This window comes from Archocentrus centrarchus, chromosome 13 (genome assembly GCF_007364275.1).
Source record: "Archocentrus centrarchus isolate MPI-CPG fArcCen1 chromosome 13, fArcCen1, whole genome shotgun sequence".
In the NCBI taxonomy this organism is placed as follows: domain Eukaryota; kingdom Metazoa; phylum Chordata; class Actinopteri; order Cichliformes; family Cichlidae; genus Archocentrus; species Archocentrus centrarchus.
The window spans coordinates 7,880,295-7,901,739 of record NC_044358.1 but is presented as its reverse complement, the minus strand read 5'-3'; the positions used below and the strand labels follow the sequence as shown (position 1 = coordinate 7,901,739).

General features: G+C 40.5%; 1 protein-coding gene across 1 annotated transcript in view; it reads right to left on the bottom strand.

Moving 5' to 3' along the window:
- Positions 1 to 8,102: 8,102 nt before the first annotated feature.
- LOC115790204 (leucine-rich repeat and fibronectin type III domain-containing protein 1-like protein) overlaps positions 8,103 to 21,445 on the bottom strand; it is a 474,798-nt gene continuing 461,455 nt past the window's right edge. Inside the window, exons 15-16 of the mRNA XM_030743914.1 lie at positions 13,110 to 13,159; positions 8,103 to 9,261 (exon numbers count right to left, since the gene is read on the bottom strand). The gene's annotated coding sequence lies outside the window, so the exon portion shown is untranslated. The remainder of the gene's footprint in view (positions 9,262 to 13,109; positions 13,160 to 21,445) is intronic.

The window sequence follows — 21,445 nt, the reverse complement described above, 5'->3', positions numbered from 1 at the left end:
TCTGAGTGCAAGCAGAGAACAAATCCAAAGGCAGAATTCAAACATAGGCTTAGACCAGGCTACAAATAAAAATAGGTGTCCTGCTTTAGGATCATATCATTATAAAATTGTTTTTTAAAACAGGAAAAAAAAGAATCAAGAAACAAAGTAAGATAAGAAGCTCTCTCTGTTACCGATGATCATCATGGAAGCAGCTTCAGATCCTCTCAGTGCACAGACATCCGGGGGATCTGCCACGAGCTGTGACACGATTTTCTGGAGGCAGTGATTTCAAACCTTTTGATCTCTCGTCTGGAACCTGAGCAGCTCCGGAGCAGGTTAGGGGTCACAGCATGAGCTACCACAGTGATGTTCCTCAGTGAGAAGTGAACCACCGTTACAGTGCAGAAAAACCACTAACACTAAAACGACCCAGCTCAGCCGAAATCCTGATGCACTCAGATGCACACACACCTCAGATCAGCACATCAAAATTACAAACATTTCTAATTCCTGCCACATTAAATCATTACAAAGAAGCATATTTACTAAATGTAGCTAAAATAACACTGTTTGGTTTGTCTGGCAGTCTAGAAAAACCTGCTGCTGGATTTAGTAATCTTTGTTCCTTTTTCATTCCTGTAAGTTTTTTAAAATGTTTTTCCCTCCATTTGTCTGACACACCTGTTCCCAGTCAGTGAATCACTCTCCCCGGTGTATGTAAACGCTCCTGTTTCAGCTCCGGCTGATTAGAAGTTTAAGTTCAGGTCTCAGTAGATCTTAATGTGGTGCATATGAGAGGTTTGCAAATGCCTAAGTAAGAACCAGGAGTGTGAAATTATAAAATCATAATAAATATAAACCACTGAGAATTTTCTGTGCCTGGCATCATTATGGAGAGAACTAAGCCGTCCGAGATGTTTAGTAGATGCATCTATAGTGTGAATCTGAAAATTCGAGGTGACGTCATTCTCAAGTTATTGTGTTCAAAAGATTTTTAGAAAATCTTGACCTCTGACCTTGACCCAGTTATGGCAAATATATTTAATGAAGTGATCTCGTTGTCAGTGGCCATCGTACGTGCAAATTTGGTATGAACAGGACTGGTAGCTGTAATATTGTTAACAGACACAGACACACCAGAAAACATTAGCCCCCCCCCCCACCCAATACAGGGGCAGGGGTAAAAAAAAAAGAAGACATATTTTAAAAAAATCAATAAATTTAGAAATTAAAAATAAATATTGATAAGGTAAATATAGATATAGGCTTTTTTTTAAAATTTGTGTACTTGAACTTGGGGTCTAGAAGAGTTCATGGCAATAATTTTCTTTTTTAGTGTTTTTTTTTTTTTTTGGAATAAATATTTTTTTATCTGAATTTTGAGTATTTTTTTTTACTTGGATTTCCTTGTGTGAAAATATTGTTAAAAATAAAGTCAGATATTGCGTAGGTTTACCAAAGGCCCCTGAAGTCCATCTGATCGAGACACTGAGTCCTCAGCTCCGCGGTAGCTCAGGTAGACATTAGAAGCAGATTTTGGGAGTCGTGAGCTGGAGCCCCCACAGATCAGCCGAGTTTTTCCAGCACATCCTACATGTTCACTGAATTCATCTTTTACTCCTGTTCTTGCTCTCTGTGTTGAAGTCCACCCCCTCAACCCTCAAACCCCAAACAACAAATGGGACTTGTGTTGTCTTGCTCCTCTTATCACAGTGGGTTTTTTTTTTTTTTTCCCATTGCAGCAGAGGGATGAACACTGGTTAAAAGTGGAAACTGGATTCACTAGATTGATTGTTTTGCCTTCAGCCTCTTCTCGATTATTGTTGGAAGACTTTGTGAGCAAGAAAAACTCACTTGGCTGTTGACAAGACAACGAAGAGCAATAAGCAGACTCTTCAGACTCTCTCACAAATAAACCCTGCGCCGACAAAGGGCCAAAGCTGGGGTGATGTTACCAGATTTTTCATGCCACAGTGTTGTTTCTTAGTCACTTCAGGGAAGAGGAGCATGCTGTACACACTGGACTTCTAAATTTTTTATGTTTGCAAGTGTTAGAAAACAAGAGCCCTTCTCCCAGTTAGTATATACTTTTGGGGTGGAATGTGCAGAGGGGGCTTATCAGAGGTCTCTAAGATAGAACAACAGCATATCTGTTACCCATAAAACCACAACAGACTTCAAATAAATATCTATGATGCTTCTCTGTGGGGTCAAACACGTGGTAACCTCTATAGCTCCTCTAATGTCCACTTGAGGCTGGCTCCAAGCATAAGTCAGTCCTCACAGACTCCCTGTAAAAATGTTCAAGTTCACAGCAGAAATAAACATGTTCAAAGCCTGCTACAAATAAAGGGAAACAGGTTTTGGCCTGTATGGATAGATTCATCCTTCAGAACAACTGAACTGGAAACAAGGTTATTATTGTTAATGAAAAAGAAGGAAATAAAGAAAACTGACACTGAAAAAACATTTTAACTGAAATAAATAAAAACAATAATTAAAAGGAAAAAAACAATAACTAACTGAAACTGTGTTGCAAGTTTACAAAATGAACTAAAACAAACTGAAATTATGGATAAAATGACCTTCGTTTTTCTGTTTATTTAAAAGCTTTGTGGACTGATATGAAATCTAGCAGTTTTAGCTGGAGCACCTCACTGAGTGTGTGTCTGCAAAATAATGGCAACAGCGAACGTTAGGACAAAGCAGCAGAGTCCCAGATGGGATTTCCTTGAGTACGATAGTGAGACAGATAGAAGCGTCTTGTTGTGGATGATGGCGAAATGTGTGGAACACTTCACAAGGGGAAAAACCACCAACATCAACATCAACTGAGGAGAGCGCACAAGGGGGCGACAGAAACCCCTCTGAACATACACAGTAACCTATGACCTCACCTGGCGTGCACGTCTGGAGAAGTGTAACTGCACGTCAGGTCCACGCAGCCCACAACGATTCTGATTGGCCTGTTTGGCACAGTTGAGTCCTCTCGTGTAGTTCCGGCAAGTAACTAAGTTGGATTACAAGTTACTTTAGTAGTTACATTCAGCAGCTGCTCGTGTTGTGCCAAAAAGTGATCGTCTGCCATAACATGATTCCAATATTTGCCAAAAAATGATCGCCTGTATTTAAACAGCTGTAAATGACTTGTTGACCTATAATCTGAGAAACATGTGTCAAACATATCTCTCATGAAGTCATTTTGAGTGAAAAACAGCATTTCTATCACAAGGTAGAAGCTGCAATCAGTTTTTGGCAAAGTGACTTTTATATATTCGTTTTTTATCAGGGTAAAAACTGTCACTGACATTAAAAATGTCTTTTTAAACAGAAATCTGGCTCAGAAGGCTTCATAAATCACAACAAATATAACATCACAGATCTATAAAGATATTTTGAATGCTAGCTAATGCTTCATCACGTAATCTACTTAAGCCATGTTTACTCTATCAAACCAAATTTAATCTCCTGACCACTAAATATGTTGAAAACCTTCTCAACAAATCAAGACAAAAGAAATATGAGTACAGCGAGAAGACTGGGAAGATCCCGTCTCATCAGTTACACCAAAATAATGCAGACCAGTCTATAAATGAGAAGGGAATAAAATCAGCTGAGCCCACTCAATGTTTTCAAGCATCTTACTCAAAATGATATCACAATGAATATGTGATGGACTCTTTTCTAAAAATCTTAATATTCCCACCATAGATAAAGACACTGGCACAGTAATAGAAAAAAAGAAATTCTCAAAAGAGGAATTTATTGATGCAACCAGATCAGGATGATCTTTTCTTTATCCTGAAAAGATCTGGATTTGGTACAAAGTTTAGATTAAATTTATGTATTTTATTCTCCCCTAGCAGCAATCCATACAAATAATAACCTGTCAGCCTTTTTTCCACTTGTATTTTCATCTGTCCGAACCAGCAGTCTACCACAGGTATTAAGGTTATTAGATATATTTGGTAAAATACCAGGTTATAAAACAAGTGAGCTCATGCCAATCAAACCAGCAGTTAATCATATCACATTGACTTGATTCCTCTTTAAAGACATAAAGGATAAATTTAAATATGTGGGAGTGCGGATCACACATAATATTAAGCATCTCTACCAAGCTAACTTTCCCCACTAATAGAGTCTGTGAAACAAGATTTTGAATGCTGGAGTCTGCGACCCTTGTCATTAGGAGGTAGGATTAATATGATCAAACTGAATATACCGACAAAATCCTTTTTCATGAGTATAGATACGTTAATAGCCTCATTCATTTGGAACAAAAAGTTCCCACGAGACAGTACAAATATTTTACTGCAGTAATGTGAACATGGAGGTCTGTCACTACCAAACTTTCAATACTATTACTGGGCCGCTAACATACAGACTATACTACACTGGGTAAAGAAACCAAACAATAATATTCCAAAATGATTGCAATTAGAGATGTTATTGTGTGAACCTGCTTCATTGCATCCTCTGTTTAGCTCTGTATTTCCACCACCTGAGCTGTTAACCAGACGAACAACAAACCCAGTGGTTAGACACGCTCTTAAAGTGTGGTCACAGTACAGAGGAAGCCTTTTCATTAAATGACTTATCACTGACAACCATAGCAAAAAAATAAGATGTTTAGGCCCTCTTTGTAGATGCATCTTTTAACTCCTGGGCCAAGGCTGGATTAGTATGTCAATAAAAAATTTTGCATCTTTTGAACAGTTTAGACTAAAACATAAAATCCGTAATTCCCATGTCTTTAAGCATCTGCAACTTTGTAGTTTTGTTTCTTCTCATTCAGTTCACTTTCCATCTGCCTTACAGCTCTATCCGTGAGCTCACCCCCCATTTTAAAGGATCAACTGCCAAAATTTATGCTCTGCTCATTTCTTATAATAATAATACAAAACTCCTGGTGCAGTTAAAAAGGTAATCTGTCTAAAACACAAAGTTATACAATTTAAAATTATTCACAGATTGCACTGGTCCAAAGTGAGACTGGCTAAATTTACACCAGACATTGACCCCAGCTGTGATCGCTGTGGAACATCAGCGACACTTTCTCATATGTTTTGGCTCTGTCCAAAACTAAGAGATTTCTGGCTATTGATCTTCTAGTTTTCTTCTCATCTATTAGAATTAGCTATAGAACCTTTTGCCGTTATAGGAATATTTGGAGCGGTACCACTAGAGCTCAATCTTAACGTGAACATCAGAACTATGACAGCATTTGTCCCCCCCTCTTGGCAAGAAGACTTATACTACTCAAATGGAAAGATACATTTCCTCCAACTTTCACCTCATGAGTTAGAGATCTTATACGTCCCTTAACTGTAGAGGTTGTGTACACAACTTTAACATTACATGGGAGCCAATTCTGAGTCAGGTGGAAGAGATGGCACCTCTAGATGTCACTGATTCATAGAACCCTTCCTCCCTTTTTTTCCTGTAAGTATGTGTTTATGTTATAAACACAGATGGCATTCGTATACATATATATTTGGATAGTTATCCGATTACTTGTCCCTTATGTCTTTTCTTTTTAAGAAGATATGCCCATTATATTGGTATCACGCTGGCGTGGCGGTTGGCACTGTTGCCTCACAGCTCAAAGGTTTGGGCTCAAATCCACCTTGGCCCAGAAACTTGGGAATTTTTTGTTGTCCAAGATAATACAATTTTCTTCCATCACCTTTAATTCCCGGTGTTGCTTCCTTTTGAATTCTGTCTTCACAAAATGTAATTCAGGTATATATATTTTTGCACATTTTCACTCTGAGATTATTTTGTTACCATGTTACAGTTTTTTAAGTGGCACTTCAGTTCAGCTGAGGTTGATGAAAATCTCCTTCCTTTTACAGGTATTGGGTCATAAATCTAAATACAAAGCAAACTGTTAACCTGCTAGATAAAAGGTCATAGAATCAGTTATTATAAATCATTCTCTGGGTGCATGAATGTCAGCATCAAATGTCTCAGCAATCCATCCAATTACTGTCACGGCATTAAGCTAATGCCTCTGCTTCAGGCTCTCAGCTCTTTCTTTCTCCCTCATTGTGGCATTTATAGCATGTGTTGTGTACTGAGAAGCTTCGCTGTCACTGCATTGTCTGCTCAGTTGAGACCCCGATAGAAGTGTAGTCAGCACCTCACTACAACCTCATATCGCAACAGCTGCTGGCAGGTATAAACTATTTAAAGCCTTATTGACAGCTAATGTTGTTTTTCAAGTCTATTATTACCCTGCAGGGACCAAGCCAAATATGAAAAACCCTTTGTAAACCATCAAAACTGCTCAATTCACAGTAGACGAGGGCCTTTCTGACTCTTGTCAGCCTGATGTTTTGGAAACGCTTTGTTATGAAGATGATTTACAGCTCTGGCTGACTCTGGTGGGAAAATAGAAGCAGGAATTCAGGCAATCTGAAAATATTCATCTAATCTGCCTTTTTGTCAAAGCTGCTGGTGTGGGTCATTTATGCAGGTGTTCTTTGGAGTTAGTGGGATGGGTTTTCAACATGCAGGATTATTCATCTGAAGGGGCATATGTTACCCTTTTTAAGTGCCTAAACTTTAACAAGTAGTTCAGTGCCTGTATTTAATCAATGAGTGGAAGTAAAAAGGTTGTCCAAAAAAAAAAAAAAAAAAAAAAAAGTAGCAAAACACTGATCTCAAAGGGCCTGCTGTTACAGTCTCCTGGTGAGTAAACCTGCAAACGTCACTGTCACCCTTCCAGTCTCCTAACACAGACTTTGTAGTTCTCTAAAATGGGACAGTTATGCCTGGGCAGCTAACATGACTGCAGCTGGAGCATCAAGGCTCTGTTACCCTTTGAGCGACGGGGAAACCAAAGATGGCATCTGACAAAACAGCATTATATTACACGAGGGATGAGAAGACATTGATTCATCACAGTCTAAAGACTACAAGACATACCAGCTCCTGGACCACCAGCGCTCTTTTGCTGCATTGGAGTGGCAGTGTATAAAAATTACTGAAGAAGATTCTAAAAAGTAATGCATTACCTCACATTTTGTATACAACGGAAAATAATTTGTTACACTACTCACTGCATTTAGCATGTTAGGTTGTTTATAAAGGTCAGCACGTTGCTTTGGCAGCTTCTTGCTGTGCTTTAATTCACAGTGGTAGATTGTTGTTTGTGGACTGAGCACAGTTTGCTCTTTGCTGTCACATTATTGTCCTTTCAGTGCAGAAGATGTTGTCAGTGGCAGAGCCACTGAGCAGGGATTTGGATTTGCACATTAAGAAAAAAAGGTCTTTGCGCTCATGATCATTTCTGTGATTACGACGACTGTGGATAAGACTTATTCCTTCTGTCTCTAGAGGCCATGTTGAATTTGGAAAGGGGCATTTAAATCTGCACCCCCACATCAGCTGCAGAATCAACAGCATCTTTGGCTCTCGTTCTCACTAAATATATTTATGGGTCTGACCTGGAGGCAGCTATTTCAGTGGGTGCGTGTTCTGCCTGATCATTACCGCCTCTATTTTGGCCCAAGACAATCCATTATTCTTATGTTAAATATTTAATTTGAGTTGTTTTGTACCACCTCTAAACACTCATCATACTTTAACACAAACAGGGACCAAAAAAGAAACCATCATCAGATCATCAGTGCTAATATATACTTGCTGTTTGGAGTTGTAATTATAGGAATACATTACAATCAACCTCTCATCCTTAAACGAATGAATATGACTTCTTAGTTTCACCTGCATGAATGTGATATTATTACATGTAGACAAGAAAAAAAAAAAATCTCCCTCTCAACTACAGAAAAAGAGTGCTTCTGTCAAAAGAGTAACACAAAGCTCTTTTGAAATTTGAATGAAAACAAATCACTTTTTTTTTCCAAGAAAAATACCTTTTTATTTCATTATAAATCCACATAATTGTATCTATGAAAGCATAAAATCCCCATTTCGCATGTTGTTGTGTTTTTTTCTTCTTATTGTGGTCATTAGTTTCGTTATATTCAAAGTAAATCATGGGTATCAAACCATCGAAGACTGTAAGGTGTATGTCGCATACAAACACAGACACTGTCAAACGGCAAAGAGGGGCAGCGAAGGGGAGGGAAGGGGGGGTGGGGGTGGGGGGGGACAGGACAGCGCAAGTTCTGCTGGCCATTTTTAAACCGCTTAGTATATTTAACCATTTCGGGTGCCAGCGTTTAGTGGTAGGAACACTTATGGTCAAGTCCACCAGTGTTTTGTACGTGCACAGTTGCTTTCCAGTGTTATCACATTTTACCATTTTCACCATCACATGTAGAGCTGCACACGCGTGCTGCAGGTGCTGAATCACCTCCCGCTGGTGCTCCCCAAGGCTCCGTCCTCGGGGCACCAATTTTATTATTATTTTTTTAATACTCCAACACAGAGAACCGATCCACAATGGACGCAAACATACCGATTATTTCGACATTTTCTAAGTCATCCACAGCCAGAAGAGTTAGATTGGTAATACTGGAGGATATACAAGTCAGCTTTTCATCAGAGAGAAAAGGGGAGCGACAGAGTGAGAGAGAGAGAGAGAGAGAGAGCGAAAGAAGAAGGGGCAGAGAGATGAGATGAAAACATATGAGTAAAGTGCCAGAAGAGTTCACGGTTTAGTTTGACAGTTTGTTATTATTATAGATGCTTTGAGACAAGACGTGGACAATGTGCTCATATTTTCAATCCAAGGCCCAACATGGAGTTTCTAAAAGAGGTGTGCTTCCAGAAGTCTGCATGTCCTCCCAGTGTTGTAATAATGCTGTCATAATACTGTTGTAATCCTTTGGCATATGACTATATGCTGGGGAAAGAGAAGAGGGGTGTCGCCAACCATTGACAACGAGAACATCCAGGGAAAATGTTGTCCGCAGAAATCTGTCCTGTATATTCCCAGAAAAGACCTGATCACATGGAAACCCTTCAGAGCCCCGTCAGAGGATTGTTTACATCCTTGAAAGCAGAGAAAGAGCTTCAGAGAGTGTTTGCTCTGATTCCTCTGAGCCAGAACTTCAAGAACCAGTTAAGCACCGAACACAAGCAGGCTTCAAAGCCAGGACTCAGACCTGTACCCAGCATGTCCGTCCCAGCAGCGTGGGGTCTTTTGCATATCAGCAGGTAGGCTTTGTATTCTCTGGCTCCAAAGGTCACAGGCTGTGTGGGTCTGGTATGACGTGGTGTCAGAGGTTAGGGTGTCTCTGCAGGTCAAACACCAAACTCAGGGCTCACAACGAGGATGTTAACAGACAACCCACGAGGCACCTGAAAGAGATAAGAGATGGAGAGAGTTTCACAGTCACTGAGTGATTCTTTGATTTGAATAAAGGAGCATTAGATTTGATTTTATCCCTGTTTATGTGACTGTTATGGAAAAAGCTTTCTAAGAAAAGAAAAGAAAAAAAAACGGAATCTCACATTCATAATGTTTCACAAGTGGAAATATGGACGTTTATCTGCAAAATAATTTTAACGTAAAGCAGTTGCAACAAATAATTACTTGTCAGTCTCACTCACAGCTGTATTCTTATTTCTATGGCAACTCTTGGTCTGATTCCGTCCTACACACACACTAAACCCAGATTTTGATTCGACTTAAAAATATTGAGTTCATATTACTTAAAATTGCCTAGTATGTGAACATTACTTGTTAATGCTGAGTAAGCTGAACTGTTTCATGTCCTTTTTTATTGTAATTGTGTTTTTAAGTCCAATGAACAGCTCCTACTGAAATAAACTGAGTTTATATTACTTAAATATCTGTCATTTTGCCACATTACTTGTTAATGCTGAGTAGACTGTACTTTTTGATGGTCTATCTTTATTGTAATTATGTGTTTGAGTTCAAACAACTTAATATCATCAGGTTTTGCACCCGCTAAAAATCTAGTTGATACCAGTTTTAACAGACAGGCTTAATGTCCAGCTGCACGGTGGCGTGGTGGTTAGCTAAAATGACACTGGGTTCGATTCCAACTTGACCCCAGCCTCTTGCTGTGTGGATTTTGAAAGAGTAGATATTTCATCTTCTTGTTTGTTTTTTGTTCAGCCTCTGGTTCTCTACTTGTACAGTTTTTCATTGTTCCATGGACAAATGTTATTTGTAAATGTTAATGTACCAGTGTTCAGCAGGGCTGAATTTTATCATGTTTATTTATAAATTTAGACAGACAAAATCCTAAAAAATGTTGTTGCTACAGGCAGCACGGTGGTGTGGTGGTTAGCTTTTCTAGCCATGAGGCAGCAGTGCTATCTAATAATCTGGGTCCAATTCCACCTTCTCCCAGGCCTCTTGCTGTGCAGAGTTTACATGCTCTCCCCATGTCTGTGTGGATCTGAAGACATGCAGTTAATTGGTCACTCTAAATGGCCCAAAGGTGTGAATGGTTGGCTGTCTCTCTCTGTGTTAGGCTAGCAACCTGTATTATGTCATCTCAGCTGACATAAGCCCCCCCAAAAGGATAGGGGATGAGGTTGGATGGAAATATATATGCGATGGTTGATTAAAGGGCATATTTTAATTTGTCCGAACTATAAAAGATAAGTTTGAGCTCGTCTTACTTCAGTGTTCTGCTCCATCATTACTGCCTCTGGCTTGGCCTGTCAGTCATTTAAATTTTAATCTATGTAATATTTTTTAAGTAGTTAAAATAATATTTAATATAATGTGATTGTTTTTGTGTTTCACTTTTATCTTATGCACCTCTGTATACTTTTTTTGCGTTTTGCTGTGTGTTCAAGTATATGTGTGTAACCAGTGCTGAGTGCACTGTTACCTAACATGGTCAGGACCCTCAGGACAGTCTTTAATCTCAAGAGTCTCTCCCAGATATATACACAAGGTCTCCTTTGGTGTCAGTGCCAAGATGCGGTAAAGCGGTGACTATCACTCCTAACTCCTCATTTTGGACACCTGGAAAAGCGACTGGTGTCATGTTTAAATGAAAATGCCATAAAGAAATGGGCGTCATTTTTTAATCTGCAGGATTAATGTCATAAAGGTATTTTACCCCAAACCACGAGGTTTGGCTGATTTTTCATCGGCTAAATCAAACCACTGAGCGAAAAGAAGGCACACCACACAAAGCACTCAAACAGGACACAAACCAAAGTCTCCTGTGTGACAAATGTGTGACTGACTTCACCACCAACCATCCCTAATATTGCTTCAATAATGCATCAGCACACTGACGCCTTGGAAAACCTCATGCGTATCTTTAAGAGATGGCGTCACCTGACAGAACAGTGATCTGTGAAACCCAGGAATGAGAACAGGTGTGTATACATGAAATTCACTCTCATGCCTCTCTTAAGATTAGATAATAGATGAAATAATTAAACATTGTCCTCAAAATTGTACTGCTTTCTGTATTTGTTTATTCTGCTGTTTGCTTTTTGTTTGTCTTTTTGCAGTTTAAGTGAATTGTTTCTCATGAGTGCTCATTTATACTGTAGACTGCAGGTCCCTCGAATGTGTGCTTGTTCTTTATTATTGATCCTACACACTTGAGACATCCCAACTTATGGGGAAAAACACAATGCACATATCCTCTCACACCTTGTGTAACCCCCCCAAAACAAACAAACAAACAAAAACCCCACAGTGCCTGCTGCAGGGTTTGTTTGGTTCTCAGTGGCTGTTTGGCCAGCTGCTGAGATTTGAGGTTTTTAGAAATGCTTTCCTGCCTATACTTTGCTTTGGAATCAATCCCCCTCTCACCCACAAACTCTTTTCTGATTGTATTTGAAATGCAAGTACAGGGCATCCCAGTCCCTTTTTTTATAGTCTGGGGAAAAATAAAATAAAAAAATAAAACAGCTTGTAAAGCTTTATTTTGCTGCATTGGGAAATATTTTCAATGAGAAGCTCTCATTTTGTGGGAGTGAAAAATGAATCTAATGCTGTGCCAAGAACTGGAGTTCCTCTGGTGGCCATGAGTTAATGACCAACGTAAGAGCAGAAATAAATATGTTCATGAATACCCCCAAACCAACAACAGTTTCCCTCTTCATACATCTATACAAGGAGTCAATTTCTGCATAACTGACAGGCTTAAAGTTACAGGTCTGTGGCTGTTTTGACCCACAGCTACGTTCCTCTCTGTAATTGTAGTCCTTGAACTCTCCACTGTGTTTGTGCTGCTGTTGCCTTTTGAAGCCTTTATTTAAAAAATATAACCTGCCTGATGTCTGATACAGACCGTCCAAGATGTTTGTGCTTTAAGGTAAAATTATAGTATTTCTTTTTCTTTTCTTTTATCAGTCTCACTAGCAGCTATCTGTGTCGCCTGTACAATTTACTAGCTAAGCTGGCCAGCCTTAGTTGATAAATTAGCACTCCAGCATGTCGTCGGGAACATGGCAAATTCTGGCTCCAAAAAAACCCCCCAAAAAAACACAACATTAACTTAAGGGTTAAATTTACTAATTGGTTCATTAAAAGGTAAAAATCTTTGCTTAGTGGAGGGAAGTCTGCTAAATTATAGAGCTTTACGTAAACTGCAGCCTTTTATGAAAAGACACTGGGGTCAGACATCTTGGTAGCATTACTCAGCTCATGAGACAATATGAATTTCCCATAAAAATTTATGATCAATGCAGTGACTGATAAGTAAGTCATATGTGATGACATAAAATAAGAAAACATGGCCTCTTGACAGAATGTGTTAATAGGATGGATGAGTAGGAAGTAAAGGGAGGAAGAAGAAAAGGAGGAGGGGAGGTGGAGAATGCTTACATAATGAAAGAGAAATGTTACATAATGGAGTGACACCAATCTGCATACTGTGGGGGATCAGGCCATTATATAATGGCCCAATAAAGACGAATAATGTTGTTTACTTAGGCAAGGCGATATTTACAGAGCACTTAGAGGCAGACAGACTGCAGGCCTGCTAATGGCTGCTGACTGCTATGTTCTCTCTTCATCTTTCCCTCATTCTGCTCCATTCTTCCTCCCATTTTCTCTCTGTTAAAGCATGCTTGGCATGTTTCCAGCCCCCCCTCCCCTCAAGATGTTCTGTCAGAGCATCTCTGGTGGAACAATGAGTGGTTACCCTCTCACCTGTGTGCATATGCAGGTGTGTTTGTGGTGTGTGTGCTCTGTCTCTCACCTCTCCCACCTCTTCTCCTTCCAGTGCTGTGAAGCTGAATGTAAGTAAATCTGAAAAAACACAGAGCCAACAAAAAATAACAAGAAGATGAGATTAGAGTTCAGATATCAATGTATCTGGATGGAAAATGGGGAAGCAGCTGTCGGGCCCTGTCAAAGGAAACCTAATCCAACTACCAGCACCTCTGAAGCTCATCATTTTCTACATTATATACCCAAGCCTTTTTGAATTATCAGTGCCAAAACGGAAAAAGAGATATTGGGGGTTTCTGGATTTATGAGGGACGCAGTGACTGCTGAATATCAAATTGTACTGCAAAATGGCATTCAGATAATCTTAATGGAACAGCAACATCTTCCACCAATCAAGGATTAGGGCAGTTGGTACAGGGCCGCATCATTCCCGCCTCATTACATTACATTTGGTTAGAACCCGTATTTAAACCACAGTATGCCCCTTTAACTCCATTTTCTGATCTGCTCCATCATACCATTTTAATGGATTATGAAATATAGCTACCAACAAAAGTGTGGATGAGAAAGCAGGTGTGGTAGTGACAATCATAAGCCCGAGCCCAAAATCTGAAGACATTTTGAGCCCTTTAATTACACTTTTTGTAGGTTTGTGTTTCTGCAGTCTGAAGAGAATTTCTCAAAATTGTGAAATTAACACGAGGGTTTTCTATTTTTTGACTATCATACATGACATTTAGCAGTCTTGTTGAAGTGAAATAAAGGCTTTCTTAAATTCCCCAAAATATTTTAAAAGCCCATATTGATGCCTTTAAATGACCATCCATCCATCCATCCATCCATCCATCCATCCATCCATATAAATAGGTAACCTACAACCAAGAAAGAAATGGTGATTGCGATCATACTAGTTTCCCAGACTGAGTGATCAATAGAATGATTCTTGCTCTGATTTCTCAGATTTAGGCCCAGCCAAGTTTCAGTTTGCAGTTTTGTTCACCCTCTCGATGTCCATTTCCCTCCTAATACTTCTCTCCATCCCTCCTCCAACTCCCCCGCATCACTGAGCCCTCATCTCCTCTCCATCTCTCTTTATCTCGCCATCTTTTCTTGTCAATAACTGTCTTGGGGCTCAGTGACTCATCTCCACTTCTCTCTCAGTTTGGTTGGCTGTTTCGCTTTCTTTCTCTTCTTATTTTCCTCATCTGTCTCATGGACTAAATATACTAAGTCCATAATCCTCCCTTCTGTCTCTCTCCTTCACAATTTAAACCCACAATCTGTCTGTGTGGTGCCTGTGTCTCTTTCTACTTCCTTTCCACATTTATGTAGGTCTTTTCAGATGGAGATTAACAAATAATGTTTGTTTTATTTTTTATTTCTTTTTTTGTCAAAGGGTTTATGCAGCCATTGGCAATGTTATGCTGCAAATTATATTTCAAAGGCTTCCCTGTAAAAATAGATATCAAGGAACAGCAGAGCCTGAGTTGGGACTTCACTGCTTTCTGTTAATGCACAGTCTCACAATTTATTCAGTTTAAGAAGCTTTGTTTAAAAAAAAAAAAAGGAGTGGAACAAAAAAGCAAATATTTTCTCCTCTAACAATTATAGTTTCTAAATTATCTTCAGTTCTTAATGGTTAAACTTGGACTAAATTATACTATCTGTAGTTGTTTTTTAGATGTATACATTTCTCATTCATGGTTCTGTAGAAATTAGTCATGAATGAGAAATTTCAGTTACTGATTTTAAACGGTTAGCAGAAATGTGAAAAACTAGCGCCTACTGAGTGCAGAGTGATGCACAAAATTTTATTGATTTCAAATTTAATCTCCAAGTGTGCAAATTACAGACTTTGAGTACTTTCTATTTGTATACTACTTTTTAATTATGCTATAAAAAAAATGTTGAAATTGTGGTTTAACACACATTTCTTTCTTTGCTTTTGGTAAATATTTTGGTGTTTATCCTATTCCTGTGAACTGCCCAAGGTGAATATTTTCTTTATAAATGACATGCGGTCATAAACATCTTAGTGGTTTTACTAGTTTTACTAGTGCTGGGTAGTTGCCAGTGTGAAAATGTGTGAGTGCACGAATGTGAATGACAGCATCCTTCTGTTTTCCCCGGATACATGAGGGTAAAAATAAAAGCAGAGGAATCCAAATCACTGCGTGCTGTGACCACTAGGTGTCACCATGACTCTTTGGAAGGCCACTGTCTGCTGGCCTCAGCGAGGGCTCCGTTGCAGCTGAAGTTTAGTCACTGTGCCATCATGCTGCTCAAGTGCCAGGCTTGGATAATAAAAGCACACTGAATGATGCCCTGATGCCTCGTGGATTTACAGAACACCCTGTGATGATATCTGCCGGTGTCCGCCTGCCTCTCTGCTCTCTCTCTATTTGAGGTAATCGTGAGATGGGATGGTGGGATTGCATTGGAGAGCCAGCAGGCATGAATTACTGTGTGTATTTCTGTTCAGTGTGGGCAGTTTTATAGCTTGGTGTATGCTTACTGTTGTTTTGTGAAATCTCTGAAATGTCAGCTTTGCTGAAAGGACATTTTTGTTTCAGCATTTATCTGCGCTCTTTGTCTCGCCTTGTCATCCACACACAATGCTTCCAATCAAAATTATTACAGTGATGCCCCAATGATGGCGCTGCATGTACCCATCCTTGTGCATAACAGGTTTCTCTAGCCCTGCTGTACCAGTGCCCAACACCACACTATAAAAAAACCTGCTCAGGAACAGCTCGAAGAACACAGGGTATTGTCCCAGCCTCCAAACTCCCTGTGATAGAGCATCTGTGGTATACACAGAAAGGTCCTGATCAGTGGAGGCCCAACCCTTGACAACCCACAAGACCCAAAGGATAGACTGCTAATGGCTCCACCACAAGACAAACACAGACAACCACAACCACCTTGTGTTTATGCCTCACAGTTTTAGGTAGGTGGCTTAATGTTGGCTGTTTTATTAAAAAAGTCTGTACTGAACTAAAGAAAAGAGCCTTTGGGCCAGATTTACTAATTACGGCAAATTAGCATGAAGCAGCAATCACAAAAATGCACTGATGGGAGAGGAAAATTCTGTGGCTGATCAACTAACAATACCCTAATTTATTAACAGATGCAGCCAGTTCATTTTCATAATGACCAGCATTCTGCCAAGAGCTGCACAAATTAACAGGTAAAAAAAAAGAGTGGGCCCCAGGGAGTGATTAATGCACTGACAAAAATGATGCAGTGTAAGTGCAGGATTTACATGTGGTCACTTCAAACAAATGAGAGGAGCTGATGAGAATCAGTATGTTTTTAATCTAAAGGTGAACTGTTTAGAAATTTCTGGGGACTGTGTGGAGTCCTGCAGGGTGACACTCAGGGGGAGTAACCTGACAAGCTCTCTCACTCCCTCCGAAGTGACTCTTTAAGTTCAGCTCAGATAAGTTTGTAAGTTTCTTTGTTTTGGTTTAGAAATTCTTATGTCACCTGATCTCAATGAGTGGATTACTTCATACTAGAAGTGAGGAAAAGTGAAGCCCAAATGTGAGAGAGATTATTTCCCTGCAGACATGCTGATGGATGTTAGGATTCCTGATTGTGCTTCAATAGGAAACGTAGTGATGTTTGTGGTGTGATGCTGTAGTAACCTGTTACGGTGTAAACTGGTTGGATGTGCTTGGAAAAAAGACAATTTTATAGCATAAAATAGAGCTGATCACATCTTGTGGACATCTGCTCAGCCAGCTGATTGCACCGCTCGGTCTGTACACCGTGCTGAGATTACCTCTGTGTGGTTTCTGCTGTGTGGATGCATGTGGTACATATTGGACCAACAACAAATGGCCTAAGGGTCAGTGGGGAAAGCTGAGATTACTTTCATGAGGAAAAGAATGAGTGCCTCTGCATGTGTATGGATGTGCATGGGAAAATGTGAGTTTTTAGAGGAACATTATTACAGGGAGGAGAGAACGGAGGATATGATGAATGAAGGGAGAAAAGATAAGAGGACAATAAGAAGGGAGGGCTGAGCAAAAGAAGAGGATGTAGAAGGGAAGAGAGAGAAAGCAAAGGTCACGATTGCAGTATAAAAGAGGGAGGAAAGAATAACTCATGGATGTAAAAACTGAGGTTAGGAGGAGAGAGAACAGAGAGGTGCTGGTAAAAATAAGCACAAGTATTCCTGGACAGCAGTGGCACAAAATCTGCAGCTGTTTGTCTCTGATCAGAGGAACTGGTGTGCAGGGCGATGGGGCTGTCACACAGGAAGTGGCATGCTCTGAGCTCACCACTATGTTCACCACTTTTAAAAACCTCAGGTGGGACATCAGTAAAATACTCTATAGAAAAGAATCATTACATTGAGCTGTAGCTGCTGGAAGGAGCTCATAACAAATCTAAGGTGTGTTTATACACACAGCTACCTGACATGTCCACCTGCAATCCTGTTTCCTTTAAAACTGCGAGGCCGTTACAAATGCAAACTTGCTTTCTATGACTGACTGTATCCGCACTTACCATCAGCTTTTCCTCCACTTCCTCCATGTTTGAACCACATAATCCATCGGAACAAATGAGTTTCAGAATGTCATATCCTGTGTGAAAGCCCCTTCAGCCCAGCAGTGTTGCATTATGGGGCTGCAGTTTCTTTAAGTCTGGTTATAGTGTGTCTGTTGGGGGTGAGTCAGCCATAAATGAATTTAGGACGGCAAATTTAAACCATTAAAGTTTCTGACAGCCCAGATCCAAATACAGAAGATAAGGAGTCATCTTATAATGTGGGTTATTACACTGCTATTTCTTACATCCAGACTGCACACACCGATTCTATATGGTTTTGTCCTGAAGCAATCACATTGAATCTGCTAAATTTAACCACCACTGAAGTGTAGCCATGTAGCCAGTGTAATGTAGATGGAACTACTGAAGTAAATTAAGGTCGATGACCTGAAAGATAGACTACCTGACATTTGAAACTCAGCACAGTTCCACAGTTACAACAGAAGTGCTGCCATTTCTACTCAATAAAGCTTTTCAAAGCTTAAAAAGGAAAGTTTGAAGCCAAATCTTGAAAGCAAAGAGTGCGTCTGCCTCCTGAGCCCAGACTAGCAGGTGGTTCCACAGGAGAGGGGCCTGAAAGCTGAAGGATCTGCCTCACATTCTTCTTTCCCAGACTCAAAGTAAGCCTGCAACCGGCGAGACAGTGACCCACGTCTGAAGCCTTAAAATAGTGCAGTCAAGGACACTGTAAGCCTCAAGGCTCGTGGGCAGCCCTGTGGTAGAAATCACTCCACAGCAGTGCTTTGAAAGAACTGAAGAACCTCAGGCTCCAAGAAAGGGAACAGAAACACGGCTCATGTGTCATCATTTAAAGAGCAGATCGTCACAGCCAACACCAAAGAACCTCCAGCACATACCTCTGAGATGCCAGCGATGTGATTTAATGATCTGGGAGTAAAACAGGGCTAATTTTACAGACCTGCACAGAGAATAAGGTCAAAGAAACTCAAGAGTGGAAATGAGAAAACATGTTAATCAGACAGAAGAGGAAATCTCCTGTTTTGTTTCTGTAATTTACCTTGTTAAATATTATCAGAGAGTCAGAAATGCAAAGGTCTGTGTGTATCAGACCACATGTGAACCACAGGCACCGACGACTTCTGCCTGTTTGGGTTAACAGTGAATGAAGATGCTCACCCCTGACAGTGTTAGTGTCACGCTTCATCCCTTCAACTACACACGACCAATCTTTCAATTCATACAGAGATGAAAAGAAAAGAAATAGCTAATAAATTGTGTGAACGGGAGTGAATCCCTGAGAGCTTTGAAGGATATCTCAGGATAGGTATACATCTCAATTTGGGAGTGAAATTGGTAGCAGAAATATCACAAGATAAAGAGAAAAGCTACGGTGAAGGATGGCGCACAAACAGAACGACCTTGATCTCAGAAAGGAAAGGAGCAGAAAAGAGATAGGAAGCATCAAAACAAAACAACTCATTAAAATCAGACAAATGACTATGGGGAGGGAGGGGGGAGGGACACAGGGAGACACAGAGGAGGAGACCAAACTGTTTGTACTGGGAGGGAGAGGCATCGGGAACCAGAAGACAGAACGTGTTTGTCCAAAGGACGGAGACAGAAAGTAATGAAGCCTAAAATGGTTTGTTTTCACTGTCAGATAAAAGCCAGAAACATCTGCATTCAGAATTCTTCTCAAAAAGTGAAAATTTTAAAAAGCAATCAATCAGCTGGGCTTTCAGTATGACCCCTACACACAATGATGAGGGATGATACTGTGCATGTATTTAAAGGGACTTTTTGTACATCCTTTTATTTAAAACCTTCCTAACTGAACTATCACCATCATCAGAAGAAGTAACTGATGACTTTATGTTATGAAAAAAAGATGATGAGCCATGATCATATGCCACTGTTGGACAGCAGCCACCTCGCCCCTCTCCTTGAGTCCTCTACACCCAACAAGCAGGAGTTCGGTAGTCCTGAGTGTTTGTGTCAGACTTCTGAAGTGAATGGCGTGAATGGTATTCCTGGTATTCCTGGTATTGTTATTGTAAGTTGTTTTTTAAATAGACAATAGTAAATACTTATCCACTGTATAAACTGAGCACTGCAGCAGAAAGTAGGAGTGAGAAGACATTTTTGTTGTTTTCTCTTCTCTAACCAATAGGGTTAGGAGCTTCGGTTAGTCTTTTGCTTGCCTTTTCTTTTGGTTAAGGAAGAGCAGGGAACATTAGAACCTTTGGTTGTTTGGGCACTGCTCGCTTCTGAAGCAAATGAAGTGCTGCTTAGCATCTTCAGTTGTTCTGTGCTGCTGCTCTTCTCTTGGGAGAGGTTGGAGTGGGGAGCTGCACCCAGGACGTAACAAAAGAAAAATCCACTGTATGTACTGTGATAAGAGAAATCATCTGAACTTATAACACATCCCAACTGACACTGGACAAGGTCACCGATCAGTCACAGGGCTGAAACAGAGAAACAATCAACCCTTCACTTTTACATCAAAACCAACGGCCAATCACCACCTAACAAGCCTGTCAGCTGGCTGTGGGAGAACATCAAACTCCACACAAAAAACGCCCCAGGTTACCACAAGGTTCAAAACCTTTTTGTTGTGAAGAGCCAGTGGTGGCTGCTGCACCATCAAGCTGCACTGATCTCAGCTCAGCTCAGGACTGGACAAATACACAAACACTTTGTGGTAAAAATGCTGTTTGCTGATCAATCATGTTAAATCATAAAGCACTTTTTTCTGGGCCTTTAAAGACTTTCTGTCGTTCACATACATCAGGGGAAATCTAAGATTCAGTAACTTGCTCAAGGACACTTTGATATACTGACTGGAGGAGCCAGGGATTGAACCACTGACCTCCTGATTAGTGGACAATTGGCTTTACATCCTAAGGGGACAATGGCTCAGGAGGCAGGGTGGGTTATCTCCTAATCAAAAGAATCACACACACAATGTCATATGACTGAGGTGCCGTTTACACGAGACCGTTTTCATTTTGAAACGGTGTCGTTTTGATGCGTTTCGGCCTTGCGTTTACACGACAACAGAGTGAAAACGATGTGTTTCAGAAACGGGGTCCAGAGTGGAGCGTTTCAGAAACGCACCGGCTTGCGTTTTCGTGTAAACACTTGAAACCGGGGTGATTTGAAAACGCTCGACTCGCACATGCGCACTATGGTTGCGACGGCCAGTTTTTCGCGCACGCGCAAACTGATAAACAGTACTCGCGGATTCACGAGTGCTTCTTATGCTTTTCCTGTGTTTTTACCGTTTTGTAATTCAGCGTTGTGTGCAGCAGCGATCCAACCTCATCATCGGTCCACACAAAACCTCTCACATTGGCCGTTTTGTAAGTAATAAACAATTTGCCGCACTACCTACTGTGTCACTCCACGCATGCGCGTCTTGCGTAAACAAACTTTGCAAAGAGAAAACCAACGCCAACTTGTGGCCTGGCATGGGAACTACATCGTTTTCATCGTTTCACATGTCCTCGTGTAAACGCGGATCGTTTCTGAAACGCCATCGTGTAAACGAAAGGCTGAAACGCATCAAAACGACACCGTTTCCAGTGAAAACGGCTTCGTGTAAACGGCACCTGAGTGTGGCCAGTGTTACAGACACACACACATGTGCTGAATGTGCTTAAGCATTTCACTAGCTGAATGGCTACATGTTGTGTACACTGAGACAAACATTCACTTTCTACATCGAAGCACTGCAGACCCGTGCCGGCCTACGTGGCTCTGAGCTTTCTGCCTCGCCCTCATGCCTGTCTGTAACTTCCTCAGAGAATTAGAGGGACACAGCTGTCTTTTGCTTGCAGAGGG